The sequence below is a fragment of the Sapajus apella genome, unplaced genomic scaffold (assembly GCF_009761245.1).
Source record: "Sapajus apella isolate SASKATOON/1434 unplaced genomic scaffold, GSC_monkey_1.0 scaffold55, whole genome shotgun sequence".
Taxonomy (NCBI): domain Eukaryota; kingdom Metazoa; phylum Chordata; class Mammalia; order Primates; family Cebidae; genus Sapajus; species Sapajus apella.
In genome coordinates this window covers 10,036,374-10,055,529 of record NW_022436995.1, presented here as the reverse complement: position 1 = coordinate 10,055,529, position 19,156 = coordinate 10,036,374, and the positions used below count along the sequence as shown (strand labels likewise).

The window sequence follows — 19,156 nt, the reverse complement described above, 5'->3', positions numbered from 1 at the left end:
TAAAAAAAAAAAAAAAAGAAAAGAAAAAGACAATGACATATTAAAAAGTGCTCCTAGTGGCCAAAGCTGGAACAATATGAGCAACAAAATAAACAACAACGGAATTTTGATTCGAATCCAGAGAATAAAATAAATATCCATGAGGTCACACTGATATAAGTAAATGATTAAGTAAATAAATGTGAGGAGGGACTATTCGGTATTACAGAAGAATTATAATTGATAAATGTAGAGGAAATACGGAGAATAGAAAGAAGATCTACCTATAAATGCCAAAATTAGTGGCCAAAAATTAAAGGAGAAACAAGATATTTGTGAAGCCTCAAAGCATTTTCCCCCAAATATATATTAATTAAGGGGAAAGTATTAACTTTTTGTTAATATGGATCAGGTTTTACGAAATTAAAAAGCTGACATTCTCTTTTAGTCTGAATAACTTCAAAGACTTGAACAGAGAAAATTCCAAATCAGGTCCATTCAGGCCCTTTCTTATCTAGCCACAATATACTTTAAAAGATAAGCAGTATATTCAATTTAAAGAAAAAATTATATGCCTGTCTTTAACGTATACATATTTAATTTCAATGATACTATCAAGCCGGCAATGACTCAGTATTTGATTTTTTTATGCTGAGCTAGAAAAATCTAAATAATCTAAGATTACATGAAAAAGAAAATCAAAGTGTAAACTTTCCTATAAGTTTATTTCCCCTTGTTTTACTTTTAAGTAGCACAACTAGAACATAAATCAGGGAAGTTTAAAAAAAAAGATGTCTTAAGATATGATATTAATAGATGCAAAAACCATTAGCATTACCTTCTTGTATCATCCATCATTTAAAAGAAAATTTTACTTATTCATAAATCTTAGTTTACAAATCAGATACTCTCCACAGCTAAACACACACAATGCTAAGGTGGCCTTATTAACATATTAAAGCTATCAAGATTTCTATCCCTTCTGGAGCTTAATTTTATCACCTTTCATAATTCAAATGTGTAAGCCCTCAAATTCTAAATCCATACTGATTTAAATATAAAATGCATGATGGCACAAAAGGATGCAAAGTATTTTCTTCCTAGTAAGTTTCCAGATTCCGTCCCTTTAAAAAGTAAATTTTAAAAAGTTTTAAATTTGCTTTATAAAAATGCAAGCAAAGATACCTCAAGTCTATTAGGAAACCAAATATATTTCTGGTTAGGCATGATATACAAGAGGCTACTTTCAAGTCAAATAATAGTTCTTTATGTGATGAAGACTTCACAAGCTTACTTTATTTTGCTAAAATTACATAGAAAATAGCAAAAATAATTTGTTTCTGATTTTGGTGCCTTGAACAGAGAAATTCCTTTATGATACTGATTTTGGTGCAATAAACAGAGAAATTCCTTTATGATCTTGGTTGGAAATTCTAACTTACATGGCATGTTTTTAATATATACTTTTTTTGTCTTTAGCCAAGAGATTCCTGAGGAGTGTAGCAAAGATTTTATAGACTTTCTAGGCTCCAATTTAAATTTCTCCTTCTATCTTATGTTTTTTAAAATACTCATAATTTTAGGAATCACAAACAAGTATAAGCAGTTCCATTTAAATCTCAGAGAGAAACGTAACTCCAACTTTAGCCACTAAATGTAGTTTTATATTAGCATGTTTTCAATTAAGTTTATATATGCTAAACTACTTAAATTACTAGAATGGATATTAAAAACACACAATCATCACTCTCAAGATATTATTCGTTCAGTTTAAATTTAGTAGGAAAGACAAATATAATTAAATGCGTTTGTGTGAAGTTTTTAGAAAGGGAACAAACTTGACCTTTATCATATAAACTTTTATTTTTGAAAATCTAAGCAAAATGAAGGCTTCTACTTAAAAAATAAGCACCTAGTACTTAACTGCTAACAACATTAAGTCTTATTTTAAAAATCAATTACTTCAGAAAACTAGCACCTCCTCTAAGTAATAATACAGACCCCTCACTTCAAGAAATTAGAGTTCCTGTAGCTCCATATATATTTATATGCATATATAAATCTCTAATAAGTTTTCATACATTATAATTACATAGCATAAGATACCCTGCTCCAGTTTTCTAGGCCAAGGGTCAGCAAACTTTCCTAAAAGGGCCAGATTTTAGGCTTATGAGCCATACAGACACTGTTCCAACTAAAAACTCCACCACCGTAGTGCTAAGACAGCCACATACAGTATGTATTAAGTGGGTGTGGCTGTGTTCCAATAAAACTTTTTTATCAAAACAGGTGGCTGGCCTGTAGGCCATAGTTCGCTGACTCCTGCAAACAGATTTGATATCAGTATATAACACTTTCAGCAAATGTATAATCATGTTTTCCTTGCATCTAGTAGTTGTTACAAGGAACATTAGTTATTTAAATGGTAAAGAAACCAGGAAAATATTTCCTGAGGTCAGAATCTCCAATTAGACTGGGAAATTTAAACGTGTTAATACACATTAAAATATGTCTAAAAATGCATAGTAAGGGTATAATTAAATTTTATTAAACAATCTTACCTTAATCAAACGAAAAGAATCTAAATTCTAACACATCTCTGAGAATGGATAGTAAAGGTATGATTAAATTTTATTAAACAATCTTACCTTAATCAAATGAAGGAATCTAAACTCTAGTACATCTCTGGTTTCAATTCAAAATATATCTGAATCAAAACTTCAGTTTCTTGTCAAATTCCTAGAGAAACAAAATTGAAAACCTTAAGTCAGGTTCCAGTTTCAGATAAGATGGGGTAATCACATGCCAACAAGTTAATGTAGCTATAAGACCTGGACAGAAGGCATTGAGCAGCTACTAGGGAATTTTGAAAAGTAACAGTAGCAGGCAGATTAAGTAAGACAATCAGAATTTGATGTACCACTGAAGCAACCACAGGTTTACCATTTATATCCCCCTGCCCCGCTTTCATGCAGACTAAACATAATACAGACCAAATGGAAAGCTGCAGGAGAATCCCTCTACCTCTGGCTCGAGAAGAAGGAAAGAAGACTCCTAACACTCACAAGAAAGTATGCAAATCCCTCCTTTTTCTTCCCTTTTTTTCGCTCTCAAGGCCAGCCACCCATCCCAGCTGTGGCAACAGTGGCACTGGAGGCCATTAAGAACCTAAAACTCTGAGAGAGGGAATCTAACTCTGAACACAGAGGCTGTGGTCCCAAAAGGATGTGGTGAATCCCTACTGCTTCTTTCTCTGTCCTCTTGCCATTTGGCCCTGAATATGGGCATAGTTGCAGGGAGTGAACATTAAAGAGAGAGAAAGACCCATTTCCTGGTCAGAGAAGGGAAGCCAGGCAGAATTTGAAATTACTGGGAGATAACAGACAAGGAACATGGGAAAGCAACACCTCAAAGTTGTTTTATGAACTGCTGGACTCAGCCTCAAGTGGCACTTGTGTGCATCTGACCCAAACAAACATACACAGACTTTGAGAATTATGGAATAGACCCCCACCCAAGTTCCAGACTGGCAATGGGTGACACACATGTGGGACAGAACCAAGTAGTATGGTAAAAGCTTTGAAAATCAAACTGATGCTGTAACTATAACCCACAGAAACTTACTTGCAGTGTGAATCTAACTGGGTTGACGGTCTAAAACACATACATCAATATTCTGCATAGTATTTCAGCAAGATCCAATGTCTCCTAACATAATAGTCAAATGTCCAGGATATAATCCAAAATTACTAGGAATACAAGGAATCAACAAAATCTCAACTTGCACAGAAAAAATGCCAACATCAAGAAAACAAAGATGTTGAAATTACCTAAGATATTAAAGATATTACAGCCATTATTACAGAATACTTTAACAGGTAACTACAAACATTCCTGAAACAAAGGATAAGCTTGGAAAAAAAAAAGAAAAAAAAAAAAACAGAAGATACAAAGAAGAATCAATTGGAAATTTTAGAAGTAGAAAAATATCAATAACCAAAATAAAAAGCTCACTAAATGAGCTCAATAGTCGAATGAAGATGACAGAATAAAAAGTCAGTGAACTTACTACAGATGAATAAAAGTGATCCAATCTGAGCAGAGACAAAGATTGGGGAAAAAAGGTCAACATCATTAGTGTGATGAAGTCGTTCTGTATGATACTGAGGTGGTGTACACATGGCATTGTGCATTTGTCAAAACCCACAGAACTGCACATCACAAATATTAAGCTTTAATGTATGCAAATGTTTAAAAATCAACTAAGATGTTGGGGAAATTTTAAGATAGAAGGCAGTCCATGACAAATGAATCTGGCTATATTATAAATGAATGACATAACCCAACTAAAGGGTGTAGGGTAAATTTATTTCTCACAGGGGTACTGGTTAACAATTGTGAACTTGCTTTACTGAGATGGAACAAGTAAGTAAATGGATGATCAAGGCCAGGTTTCTGTTAGAAAGGAAAGCTACAGATAAAGTAGAAAAGCCTAGAATGAACCCTGCGCTACTGGATTAGTCACAGACATCAGTATGAACTTGATATATATACAGCATAATATATAATACAAATGGATACAGAAACAATTATAGATGTACATAAATACATGATTAATATACAAATGTATTATTTCCTAGCTCTATCCTTTGAGAAGGCCTTGAAATGGTGATACCCCTGTATCAACAAGTATATCTAGTACCCAGAGAGACAATGGATCTAAACACAATTGTCCAACACAAGAAACCAGGGCTCCTAAAAGGAAATCACCGATTCTACGGGTAAGGCAGATAAAATGTATGATGAACCTGGAGTACCTTGTAGAACCAAAAATTAAGGAAGTATTCAAAAAAGAAAAGGATGGGGACATGTCAAAGGAATACAGGGAACAACACTGGAACAATTTTAGCAAAAAAATAACAGTACTGAATTATAAGCCAATGTATAAAGTAAGTATACATATTGATATAAATAACTGAATAAATAAATGGAAAAAAAGGGACAAAAGCTTACTTACAGAAGAAATCTTAATAACAAATACATATACCCCATCCATAAGATGAAACAATCTCCCAAGCACTTGGATTGTGGGCTGAAATTAGCAACTCATTTCTAAAGAACAGAATACAAAAAGACAAAAATGTCAACTTTACAGTGAAGACATCTGATAAACAATACCTTAACCAAGTAATGTTGTCATCATGTACTTTGATAAGATGTGAGGAAAAGGGCATTTCCCTCTGTGGATTCTTCCCTAAAACTTATAACCTAAGTCTAATCACAAGAAAAACATTAGACAAACACAAATTGAGAGACACTTTGCAAAGTATCTGACTGGAACTAGTACTCAAAACTGTCAAGTTTATGAAAAACAAAGAAAGGCTGAGAAACTGTCATAGACTACATGAGATTTGGGAAGAGTGACAAAGGTAACATGTAAACCTGGAATGGATTCTTGAACAGGAGACCAGTGGAAAATCTGGCAAAATTCCAGCTTGGAATCTGGAGTTTGGTTAGTAGTAAGGTACCAATGTTGGTTTCTTGGTTTTGAAAAATGCATTTGGTTTTGTAAAATGTTATTATTATGGCAAGCTATGTGAGGAATATAAAGGAACTCTTTGTATTATCTTTGTAACTCTTCTATAAATCTAAACTTCTTCCAAAATAAAAATGTTGTTTTTAATGGTCAAAAGACCTGAATAGATCCTTCACCAAAGAGAATGTAACAAAATATATGACAAAATGTGCAACATTACTAGCTATCAGGAAAATGAAAATGAAACTCATTATGAGGTACGACTGCAAATCTATTAGAATGGCTAAAATGAAAAAGATGAACCATACCAAGTGCTGACAGGAGTGCAGAACAACTAGAACACTCATACATTGCTGATGTAAATACAAAGTGGTATAGCCATTTCAGAAAACAAATTGTCAATTTCTTCACAATAAACGCCATATGACCCACCAATCCCATACCTATGTATTTTTACCCAACAGAAATGAAAACTCATTTGCACAAAATCCTATACAAAAATGTTTATAGCAGCTCTATTCAAAATAGTTAAAAACTGGAAACAACTCAAATGTCCTCCAATTAATGAATTTAAACTGTGGTACACATCCATACAACTGAATACTACTCAGTAATAAAAAGGAATAAAATATCAATACACAGAACAACTTATATGAATCTTATAAGGCATTATACTGAGTAAAAGCACACCTAACAGTCTTAACTGGCTTCATGGTCTATTATTCTACTTCATGATCATTTTTGAAAAGACAAAAGTAAAATGGCAGAGTTACCAGGTATTGAGGGGTATGGAGGGAGCACAACTACACAGGTATAACAAGGTAGTTTTTTTGAGCTAAGGAAACTATTCCAGATATTGACTGTGATGGCGGCGAGATAAATCTATATACGTGCTAAAATTTATCAACTATACACAGAAAAAGTTTTACTGCATGTTCATTTGAAAAAATAAAATTTACGATACTTAAAAGACTTTTAAATCATCAAGGCTTTTTCAGAATTATTTAGTTTGGATTTTATAGTCTGTAAAAATCCTCTTGTTTATTCTGCCTATTTTTAAGATAGAGGAAGTGACAGATAGCTCAGTCCTGACATGTAAAATCACTAGGGGGATCAGTGGTCTAAATGTCAGTTCTCCTAAGCAATGTGTCACCGGCAAAGGAGTCTAATCTGCTCATTACCACTATCCCACCTAATTGAAGAGTAAATCCTGACATCTGCTTAGTATCATAAAAGAACTTTCAGTAATGATTTAAAAAATAATAATACTGATTTACAGTCATTAGAGAATTCCACATTGTGGGACAGTGAGAGGGATTCTACTTTCATTGCATAATAAGCATTCTGAAGACAAAAAAAGTAAAACAGGCCAGGTAAGGTGGCTCATTCTTGCAATCCCAACACTTTGGGAAGCCAAGGTGGGTGGATCACCTGAGGTCAGGCATTTGAGACCAGCCTGGCCAACACGGTGAAACCCCATCTCTACAAAACTACAAAAAAATCAGCTGGGCATGCTGGCACACACCTGTAGTCCCAGCTACTCGGGAGGCTAAGTCACAAGAATCGCTTAAGCTTGGGAGGCAGAGGGTGTAGTGAGCCAAGATCACACCATTGTACTCCAGCCTGGGTAACAGAGTGAGACCCCCCCTCAAAAAAAAAAAAAAAAAAAAGTAAAACAATCATTTGTTTCTACCTTTCTTATCAGGGAAAAAATAGTCGCTTTATTCGAGTACGTAGGATGAGGAATACAAGCAGGAAAACACAGTATTTCAGAAGTAATTCCACTCTTCTGCAAGAATTTCTTTATCGTACTTCAACTAATATAGTGCACTAAAAACTTACAGTAAATTATTACTATGCTATACATACATGTGGTCCTAAAATGTTAAAACCTACACAATACAGGCATTTAAATTTTTAAAAATTAAGTACAAAGGTACTACCTCTTCTGAACACTTTTTGTCATGCTAATATATTTGGTTCCTACATTTACCTTAAGTATTATTTTTAAAAATCATATTTAGCCAACTATTCCCATTTAACCTAAACTAGATTATTTGTTTTTAAGGATACTGTTCTCAGCTGTGTTACTAAATTCAGCAATACCTTCAGATTACTATATTTAAAAGAATATGAGATTTTTTTTAAACACCAATCAGCAATTGCACTAATTTTAAATGGAAAACTAAGGGCCTCTATAAGGAACAGTTTTTGCCTTAAGGCCTTTTGTTCTCATAATATCACATCCAATTATAAGTGAAATGATTTGCTTCAAGAATTTAGGTTATTTTCCTCAGAAACACATTTGGAAAAGCTGATGACATTATCTGGTACCACATCCTTTCTAACCACATCCTTTCTACATTTGTGTGTAGTAGCTGTAGTAATTCACTAAAGTCAGTTTAGTTTTGACACCCAATAAAACCCACTGAATGGAGTACCTACTGCAAATCTGTATGCTTACTGCTCCATGTAATCTTCTCACTAGATTTTCAATTCACTAAACAAAGGCTGTTTTATTAATAATCAAAATCTGACTTCCACAGATGCACTACACCTGTCTAAAGTTTCAGTAGGTTAGTAAATATCCTGTCTCTTCTCTCTGTTATACTAAATGTGTTTAAGTCACTACTATATTTTAATGACCATAAACACAGGAGTTTTTTCCCCTCTCTTTTTCAAATAATCAAGAAAACTTCAATGATTAGTATTGTACTATTCACACTTAAACTTCCAGCTGTCTTCAAAAGTTGCCAATAACAACTTTTACATATGAACTAAACCCAACAGGATGCTTTATCTTACTAGCCACTGAAACGCTAAATTCACAGAAATCAACATTACCTAGTAACATTTTAAAGATTACAGTACAATAAACCACCTATCTCTATAAGAGTGGCTATTACTTTCCTTTACCCAAATTAACATCATCCAAACTTAAATATCACAATAGCCATCTCTACACTTAAGCAAATCAAACGAGCTTTCTACCCATTATTCCAAAAGTTCTTCTTTAGAAATGAAGTTTATATAAAATATATTTAGGCTATCTGTTAAGAAACACAAAAGGTCAGAATAAGAAATTATCCATAAATAATGTTAAATTATCAAAGAATCGAGAAGGGATTTGGATACTTAGTATCCAAATTCAGTACATACTTAGTATGTACTGAAATTAAGAAGACCTCATGTGATATTTACATTCCGTAGCCCAAACCTGTGTTACAAGTATATTTAGCCACTTGCTAATAGTTCTATGATGGACAAGTTTGAAAGCAATGCCTGGGTAGACTATAAATCTCATATATCTGTGCTTACTCCAGTCCACCGTTACTAAAGTTCCCTATTGCTGCATTGGGAAACTACATGATACAGGATTGTAACCATGACTCTTACTGAGAGAACTACGAATAACTATCTTTAGAAGGCATTTAACAATTGGTAAGAATACTGCAGTTTTTCCATGAAGAGTAGACCCACACTCAGCACACAGTGGGAGCACAACAGGAAATTCTATATGAGAAAGACAGAAGCTCTAAGAGCAATAAACAACAGATAAAATAAGTCTATCTCATAAAAGCCATATTGAAAAATTTATTTTAATTTGCTTCTGAGTTGGCAATTCTTCACTGTAGGTGAATACTGGTTTAAAGCAACTGCTGATTACTATTTTTTAATTGGGTAAGTACTTTCTGACTGTTGAATCTAGGAGGAGAAAGCAAGGCTGGGCACTATGGTTCATTCCTGTTATCTCATTTTGGTAGGTCAAGGTGGAAGGATAGCTTGAGCCCAGGAGCTCAAGACCAGCCTGGGCAACAGAATGAGACTCCGTCTCTACAAAAAATTTAAAAATTAGCCAGATATGGTAGAGTGTGCCTGTAGTTCCAGCTAGTTGGGAGGCTGAGGAAGGAAGATTGTTTGAGCTGAGGAGATTAAGGCTACAGTAAGCCTGTGTTCATATCAATGCACTCTAACCTGGGTGACAGAGCCAGATCCTTTCTCAAAAATAATAGTAATAGGAAGAAAAAGCAAAATAGAACTGCCCTTGCACTTTAGAATCTTTACTAAGAAAAGTAAAATGGAGTACATGGCCATTCTTAAGGCCTTTTTAAAAATTCCTCAGTGGGTATCTGATTAAATCTTAAATTGTCCTCTAAGTCTGGATTTTTGATCCCAAATTTCCTCACTGCATTTGAAGCAGAAATAGCCAAAAAGAGAGATAAGTTCCTAACTCAATGCAAAGAAAAACAAAGTAAGTCTTTGTTAGCAATTCTGTAAAGCATCTAGTATGTAAAACACTATTGTAGTGATGGGATGAGGAAAGGGTCAAAACAAAGAACACTAGTACTGGCTTTCAAAGAGCTTACATAATATGGAATACATGAAGAATTCTTTATAAAGCAATGCTATATGTTTTGCTCATTTTTATAAGTATACTGCTAGACAAGCAAGGGCAAATACGCTGTTTGCTTTGTTTACCACAGTAGCCCCAGTGCCTACTACAATGACTAGCACATAGCAAGCACTAGAAAAATATTTGTGGATAAATGAAGACTTTCAACAGCTATGTCAATAATGACACTTGGCTTTCTTGATTCCAGTGACCTAGTCCTCTTTGACAGACAGAACAATGGCCCTCCAAAGATGTCTGTGCTCTTAACCACTGGGACCTAAGTTATTTGACACGGCAAAAGGGATGTGCAGTTGTAATTAAGGTTAAGGAACCTGAGATGGGAGAGATTATCCTGTATTATCTAGGTAAGTCCAATCTCATCATATGAGGCTTTTAAAGTAGAAGAGGAAAACAGAAGGTGGATCAGAGAATTTAAGTGAAAGGAGAAGGAGATACCAGGAAAAGGAGAAGGTCGAGGAGAAGGACTTGACCTTTGTTACTGACTTTGAAGATGAAGGAGGGCCACATGCCAGGGAATAAGAGTGGAATGTAGGTGCTAGAAAGGGCCCTGATCAAGACAAATGCTACAACCACAAGGATCCCAGTGCTACAACCACAAGGAACTGAATTCTACTAAAACCCCTAATAAGCAAGTAAAGTGATCTTTCCCTACAGCCTCCAGAAAGGAACATGACCCTGCTGAAATTTTTATTTTAGCCCAATGAGACCAGAATTGGCCTACTGACTCACAGAGCTGTAAGATTTAAAAAATTTCTGTTTAAGCCACTAAGTCGGTATTGATTTGTGATGGCAGTAATAGAAAACTAACATGCCCCTTATCGCTTCTACTCTAGCAACCCAAATATATAGCTTTTCTTGTCATCACCCTGATACTGCTTCAATACAAGATCTAAAATTCTGAAATGCTTTGACCTGATCATAATCGCCTATTCTTACTTATTCTACTTCATACTCCCTACATCTGTCATTATCAAGGAAAAGACTTTATTTAAAAGAACAATATATAGAAACAAAATGCCACTTACCAATCATGAATTAGTATTTTCTAGCTAGAATGTTCGGTCAGCTTTATATCCAAGAGTATAAAACGGCAGCACAGAATGGTTATAACCAAACTATAAATTTCATATTCCTTGCAACATTGCAGTACCAAGGACCCACACTGAAATGTGTTATTAAACAACCCAGTGTGTCAAATTCTGATTAATTTACTTTCAAAGAAAAAGTCTTTTGTTTTTAAATCTGGAACCATTTCTTTGCCTCTTTATATTTATATGCTTGCTCTAAAATATTAAAAACAACCTCATAAACAATCTGTTTAACAGTAATTAGAATTTTATCTAGTTAAAACAACAGCAGAGCATGCCACAACACAGATGGCAGAAAACTTTCTCCTTGCCTGATCAGTGTCAAAAAATTGTTCTATTTCATGATTAGGAAAAATTTTGTCATAGGCTATCTCCCAAAATACTAGTGAAAGGACAGTTTTATTAAGAAAGTCTTTGTTCAACATAAATCTTAATTATTTCTCAATGTAAAAATTTTTCATACTACTCTGATAAAACCCAGCCAAATTTGTGATTAGGGAGTCATAATGGATAGAAGTCTGCACTACTGATTTCACTCTAGTTCCAATTCCTTAAGCACACTAATTCTCTGGGGATAGAGGTTCCCAGACTATGACGGACATTGAAATCACCTGGGGAGTGTTTAAAATTTCCAATGACCAAGTTCCAACCCATACCAATTAAATCAGAAGGGCTGGGTATAAGACAGGCATCAAAGTTTTTAAACTCCCCTCGTGGCTCCAGTATGGTTTATTACTAACAATAAGGCATGGTACAGTGCACTGAATAGAGCCAGGCGGCCTAGGATCTGACACTGGCTGTGCCACCAACAAGCTTGGGTACGTCACTGGGTAGCCATTTCCTCATCTATAAAAATATAGGATTGGACAAGTTATTTCGAACATCTAACATGTTATAAGTCTAGGATGAGATTCCTTGGTTTTTTTTAGAAAGATTAAATCATCTCAACATTTAAACTATGAAAAAAAAAATTGAAATCCATGATCTGATGATGCTTATTCCTACCTGTTAAAATCTTATTTTCATAAAGATTATTCCATAGTAGAGATCAAATTCAATTGCACTAATTTTTATATATTCTTATGCTCATCTATGTCATAAAAGGGTATATATGTTAAGAATGATTGGAAGCTTGAATTATCTCAAAATATAGCTTGCTATCAGATTTATTTTTAGAAGTCCTATTAAAATACATTGCACGTATTCTGATTTTCTTGAATAGGATTCCTGGTTTTGGTTGGCTCCTGAAGATACAAAATGACTTTAATTTTTCATTATTTCATAAAAGCAAATCATTAAGGAAACCAGAAACATAGTTGAAATAATCCCTGAATATCAAGTTATTCTGTATACAGTCTCAAACTGAATTCTTACCTTTGACCACCCCTTACAAATGTACACTACCAGTTATGAGGGTGCTTGGAAAAAGGTTAATTCATTCAACATGTTAGGCATTTTATAGTTCCAGAGCTTGGGGTCTAGGTGACAGACTTCTAATGTGTCCCTGCAGTGATCCCTGCCTTCTGATAGTCACATGTTGTATAACCCTTCCTTTAAGTGTGGGCTAGACCTAGTAACTTGCTTATAAAGAAGAAAATACTGGCCAGGCATGGTGGTTTACACCTGTAATCCCAAGACTTTGGGAGGCCAAGGCAGGAGGATCACTTGAGCCCAGGAGTTCAACATGGACAACATAGTGAGACTCTGTTTCAATTTTTAAAAATAAAGAAAATGTAGCAAAAGCGATGGGATGTCAATTCCGTAATTAGGTTATAAAAATTGTGATGTCCTTCTTGCTACCACTCTGTTTTGCTGGCATTCTTTCTTGCCCTCTTGCTTGTTTGCTCTAAGTCAACTGCCATATTGTGAGATACTCTATGGGTTCATATGGCGTGGGTCCAAGGGAGGCCTCTGGCCAACAGCCTGAGAAGATATGACTCCTACCTTGTAAGTGACCTAGAAAATGGATCCTTCCACATCAAGATTTCTGATGAGGCTTCAGGCCTTGTCAACACATTGGTTCATAACTTTGTAAAAGACCCACCACCTATGCTGTTCCTGGATTCCTGATTCACTGCAATATAATATGTGTTTTGAGTGGGTGTGTTTTAAAGTAATTTGTTATGCAGCAATAGGTAACTAATATAGGCATGTAGCAATGAATAAAAACACTGTAGTCAAAGAACCAATTGTTGAATAATAAGACAGATCAAGGTATCAACAATCCAGTAATGGGTGAGACATGTAAATGCATGTAATAAAGTATTTTAGGAGCTCTGATAAAAGTATACCTGTGTTTGAATGCCACATGCAGGGTTTTTTTTTAAAAAAAGAAAAAAGTATACCTGTGAGGGGTAAGGTATAGACATAAGAAAGGATATATATATAGGCTTAGGCACTGATGTTCCTTAAAAGGGAAGAATATGAGTTAAAAGCATCAAAGAAACATAATGATCACTTTGGAAAACTAAAAGTAATCCCAATTATTTCCCACCTATTCAAGAAAACTGCTGCAGCAATTATCTCTTCCTTCTACTGCATTGCAAATATTCCCCTGCTGCTGGATTATTCCTGTCACATTAAATATGGAACCAAAATAATCTTTCAAAGCCCACTTTCTTAACTCTACACACCAAATGTGCATAGTTCCCCCCTTTACAATAAAACTCAAAAGTGTTGTCTACACTCACAGTCTCCACATCTCCCATTTTCTCCTGAATCTGTATCAACCAAGCTTTTCGTCCCATCTGTCTACCAACTTGCCCTTATTAAGGTCACCATGTCTTCCACATTGCTAAATACCACAATCGATTCTCTGACTGCCTCTTATTTTACCTATGAGCAGCTGCTGATACAAACAATGATTCTGTCCTTGAAATACATGGCTCTCAAAACACCCAACTCTACTGGTTTTAATCTTATTAGGTTGGTGTAAAAGTAATTGCGGTTTTAGACCATGAATTTTAAATCATTATAACTAGGCCCAAACACATCTTTATTAATCAAAACAGAAAACATTACAATCAACACATTTTTCCCAATGAGAGATGTTTGTTTATCCTTGTAGTATAAAAAATCTGTGCTTTGGGATTTGATAAACTCTTGGAAAGCTTTTGCTGCATTCTGGTTGTAGAAACATTTCCCCGGCAAAAAGCTGCTGAGATGCTTGAAGAAGTGATAGTTGGTTGGCGAGAAGTCAGGTGACTATGGCAAATGAGACAAAACTTTGTAGCCTAATTCATTCAACTTTTGAAGCATTGGTTGTGTGACACACTGTTGAGCATTGTGGAGAAGAATTGGGCCCTTTCTGTTGACCAATGCTGGCTGCAGGCGTTGCAGTTTTCTGTGCATCTCATTGATTTGTTGAGTACACTTCTCAGATGTAATGGTTTCGCTTGAATTCAGAAAGCTGTAGTGATCAGACCCACAGCAGACGACCAAAGTGATCTTTTTTGGTGCAAATTTGGCTTTGGGAAGTGCTCTGGAGCTTCTTCTCAGTCCAACCACTGAGCTGGTCCTTGTCAGTTGTCATACAAAATCCACTTTTCATTGCATATCGCAATCCAATCGAGAAATGGTTCATTGCTATTGCACAGAGTAAAAGAACACTTCAAACTGACTATTTTTTTTTTTTTTTTAATTTTCAGTCAGCTTGTGAGGCACCCACTTATCAAGCTTTTACACCTTTCTAATTTGCTTCAAATGCCAAATGACCACAGGATGGTCAATGTTGTGTTGATGTTGAGTTCTTCCAGTGTCGTTGTAAGAGGATGGGTGACTGCTCTCAATTGGTCGTTGCCAACTTTCAATGGCCGACCACTATGCTCCTCATCTTCAAGGGTCTGGTCTCCTTTGCAAAATTTCTTCAGCCATCACTGCACTATACCTTTGTTAGCAATTCCTGGGCCAAATGCATTGTTGATGCTGGGAGTTGTCTCCGCTGCTTTATGACCCATTTTGAACTCGAATAAGAAAATCACTCGAATTTGCTTTTTGTCTAACATCATTTCCATAGTCTAAAATAAATATAAAATAAACAGCAAGTAATAATTAGCAAAAACAAACAAAGCAAGAAATGTACATTAAAATGATGCAGAACATAACCACATTTATTTAAGAAATGTATTTCAGTATCAAATGGCAAATTTCCAACAAAGTAAAAACCGCAATTATGTGTGCACCAGCCTAAAACTCATTGCTCAGTTCACTTCAGCCACACTGGTCTCCTCCTTGTTCCTTGAACATACTAGGCACACACTTGGCTCAAATCTGTTACCCCTGTTATACCTTAGAACAGGAATGCTCTTCCCTGAGATATCCATATAGGTTCCTTTTAGGTCTTCACTCAAATGTCACAATCCTTCCCAGGCCTGCCTTCCTCCAATCTCCATGCCTTCCAACACTCCCCTCATTCCTTTTTCCTCCTTTACTTTGCAATCTAATAAAGTATACATATTTTATCTGTTAGTTTCAGTTTCTCTCTCCACTAGAATGTAAGCTCCATAGAGGCAGGAATTTTTGTCTGTTTTGTTTACTGTTGTACAACATACAACAGTACCTAGCAATAGTAGGCATGGTATTAATATTTGCTTAATGGATGAATGAACTAACCAAGGGAATTCTCTCCCCCATCTAATGTAATATAGGAGAGTAATTTAATAGTTTGAGAGGTACCAAAAGACTGCATTCATGTTTCAATCACTGTGATTTATGTTCTGACAGATTTAAATTAGTCTGAATTCCCCTGAAAACACACTAATCAGGAGAAAAAGTCCAGAATTGTCTCAGACAACAAGGAGAAACAAGATTGATTTTAAAAAATGGTTTTCCATGGCTAATCCAAAGTAGAAAATCCACAAACAACATGTCAGAAAATTTAACTGATACAGATTTTTAAAGGCTAGGGATGAAAGAGAAGGTAAGTAAAAATTTCAAATTTTGTTAATACACACACACACACAAATACTCTAAGGAGATATTATCAGTTCTCTCATAGGTAACTTTTAGCCTTTGATAATGTGTTTTCCATCCATTTTCCAATATACATATTTTTCACTTCTTTTTCTAAGCTATCAGTGATTAAAAAAAAAAATTATCTGAAACTATATGTACAGTTTCCCAAAGATAAAAACAAGATTTAGTTGCACTGAGATAAAATAACTTTATAAATATCATTTTTACATTTGTATGTATATGTTCTTTACACATTTTCCCAAGTGCTTTCACATCTTTATTATGATCTTCACACTGACATGAATAATAGGCAGGCAGATTTTATCACTTCCTCCCCCACCTCCTACATACATACACATACTTTGCAGATGGAAAAAAACTGACTCTCAAAGAGATTAACTGGCCTGCTCAAGGTCACAGAGCTACAGCAGTTCAACCTGGACTATAATTAGGTTTTTTTAAATCCAAATTCACTGTTTTCCTTCACAATGTATTATCTCACCCAGTAATTAAAGAAAGGTGCATTGCATGTATCTACAAAGACTTGACTACATAAGCATCTTGCTTCTGGATTAGAGATTTTTACATTCCAATTCCATTATAAAAGTGCTTTGCAGATGGCACAAATATGCTATTATTCTTATTTTTTAAAAAAGAAAAGCCCAAGAAAATAAAGAAAATTGAGCATCTAAAGCAGTAGCAAGATGAGATTAATGGTTACTTTCTGCACACAGGATCAATGTTTTAGAACCTTTGAACTATCAAACAGATACCAAATACCACTTCCAAGTGACAGAGGAAGATATTTAACAGAGGCCATTCTGGGTTAAATCACTGTTTATTACAGAACCCATACCTACATCACTATCTGAAAAATCCTGGTAATGTGGACTAAAATTAGTAAGAATGAATTATTTTTACCCTTCTAAGATTTAGCTCAGGTTCAGATAAACAAATGGTTCCATGAGTTACTTCATCTGGGCTTCTTCCTGTCTCCTTTAATATTCTAAGAAGAGAGAAAAGAGATTCCTTTATCATTCCAGCTGCAAAGAATACCCTAAAGAAATCCAAAACTGGGTCATGAACCAAAGACCACAAAGAGAGTATATTTTATGTAAGATTAAAAACTTTGTTCTTCCCACCAACAGAGACCAACTGCATGTCCCTGACCCATATTAAAATTTCTGTTAGTAGAAATCTAGATTCATTTTGAAGCCTAGTCAGGCTTACTTGGAACTCTCAAACTGCAAATATGGCTGCATGCCCAATGGGCAATTAATGGAATTAATGGTATCTGGCCCTCATGGAATTAATGAAATCTGGCCTAGGTAGGGAGAGCCAGTGTTTTCTAGGGCCAAGGTAGACTAAACTAAAAATAAGTAAGGCTTCATAACATGGTTTTGGCTTTGGGGACAGTATTTGCTATCTTGAATACTCTTTTCTTTCTTTCATTTCTCAGCCAATACTAAGGAACTGACATTTTACATCAGTCTTTATTACAGCTCCTACAAGAAAATAGATGGTTAGAGAGAAGTTTAAATAATTTAACCATGAAGGTTAAAAAGACTTACACGTACTCCAAAGGAAATATATGATCTAGTTAATAATGGTTGGAGACTAATGCCTTAGGGTAATAAAAGTGATCGGAGTCTGAAATATCCACTGCAAAGCCTGCCCTAGACTGAGGCAAACAAGGCACCTAGAGTACAAAATTTAAGGAGACACTCACTCTTAGATGTCAATCCTGTATTTATAGTACCTGGAGAGTAAGTGTCTCCTTAAATTTTGTACCCTAGGTGCCCCACTTGCCTCACCCTCCTTGGAGCCCAATCCACAGTGATATCTAGATGTTCATCGAAGGCATAGATTTTTGTGACTATAAAAATTTGAAGCAATACCTGAACAAAATCTGAGCAAAAACTGAAGTTTGAGATCCTGATCACATCCATCATTATTATCTTCTGAATGTAATAAGAAAAAAGTAGAAGAGGCTTGACATTTTCACACATTACGAGGATGAAGTTGCTTCAGAAAAGAGAAACATTTATGGTATAAATGGAAAAGTCTGAAATGTTTATAGGGAGATTTCTACTTCTGAATATGAAGGACAATGACTGTCTGGAAATATTCTTCTCCCTAAACAACTAGAAATTGGACAAAATAGAGTAAACTATTTGCTGGCACTGAACGAAGGCACCACAAGGATACCAGACTATTGCCCTAAAAGGGCAATAATGAGAGGGCTTTCCAGCTTCTGCCTGGATATAATTCACAAACAGTGGCACAGGGAAAGGTAATCTCATAAGAACTTAGCAACATTGCTGAATTGAAAAGACACGTATCAGAGTTTACTAGGCCAAAACAGCTAGAATTCAGGGGGAGAGGGAGGAGATACCGAAAAGAAGAGCTCAACACAGAAAGTGATCCTAAAAAATGCACAGCCATCCTACTGGATCTTTGGCTGAATATAATTTATACGTGTGAAGGATGAACCCCCAAGAGGCTGGGCAAAATAAAAATTAACCTTTACAAAAAGAAAATTACCAAAGGTTGTAAGATAAATAACTGTCAGAGCTCACAAAGGGCCAGGAATTGTTAAAATTCCTATTACCCAAAATGGGGAAATCTTGCTGAATAGCAGGGCAGCCATGAGTGACTCCAGAAGAACCATGCATTAGAAGTGAGGTTAAATTAGTCCTTAAGGCTACTCTAGATTCTCCCTGAAGCTGCATAAAAATAAGCCTTGAAAGGATCAAACTTATCTGTAAGTAACAGTGGCAAACTAGAAAAAAATCCAACATCCTTTAAATAATGCAACCAAATTCAGCAAATAACATAAAATTCACAATAATGAACATTCAATAAAAATCTATTAGACCTATCAAGAAGCAATAAAAAGTGACTCGTGAACTAGAAAAAGTCAATATTAACAGAACCAGAAATGAAAGAGATGATCAAATTAGGACATGAGAACATTAAAATAGCTATAATAAACATTTCCTCAATAGCCTAAGAGAAAACCCAAACACAATAAGGAGACAAAGAAACATAAAAGAATCAAATATAACTTCTACATTTAAAAAAAAATAACACCTGAAACAAAAATATTATTTGGTGGGATTTGTAGCAGATTAGTCACTGCAAAAGAATATATTAGTAAATTGAAGACACAGGAATAAAACTATC

General features: G+C 35.0%; 1 protein-coding gene across 2 annotated transcripts in view; it reads right to left on the bottom strand.

The window, feature by feature from the left end:
• Positions 1 to 19,156, bottom strand: part of GLCE (glucuronic acid epimerase) — a 97,894-nt gene that overhangs the window by 48,034 nt on the left and 30,704 nt on the right. For both annotated transcript variants that reach the window (XM_032244633.1, XM_032244634.1), the window contains exon 2: positions 2,628 to 2,718. The gene's annotated coding sequence lies outside the window, so the exon portion shown is untranslated. The remainder of the gene's footprint in view (positions 1 to 2,627; positions 2,719 to 19,156) is intronic.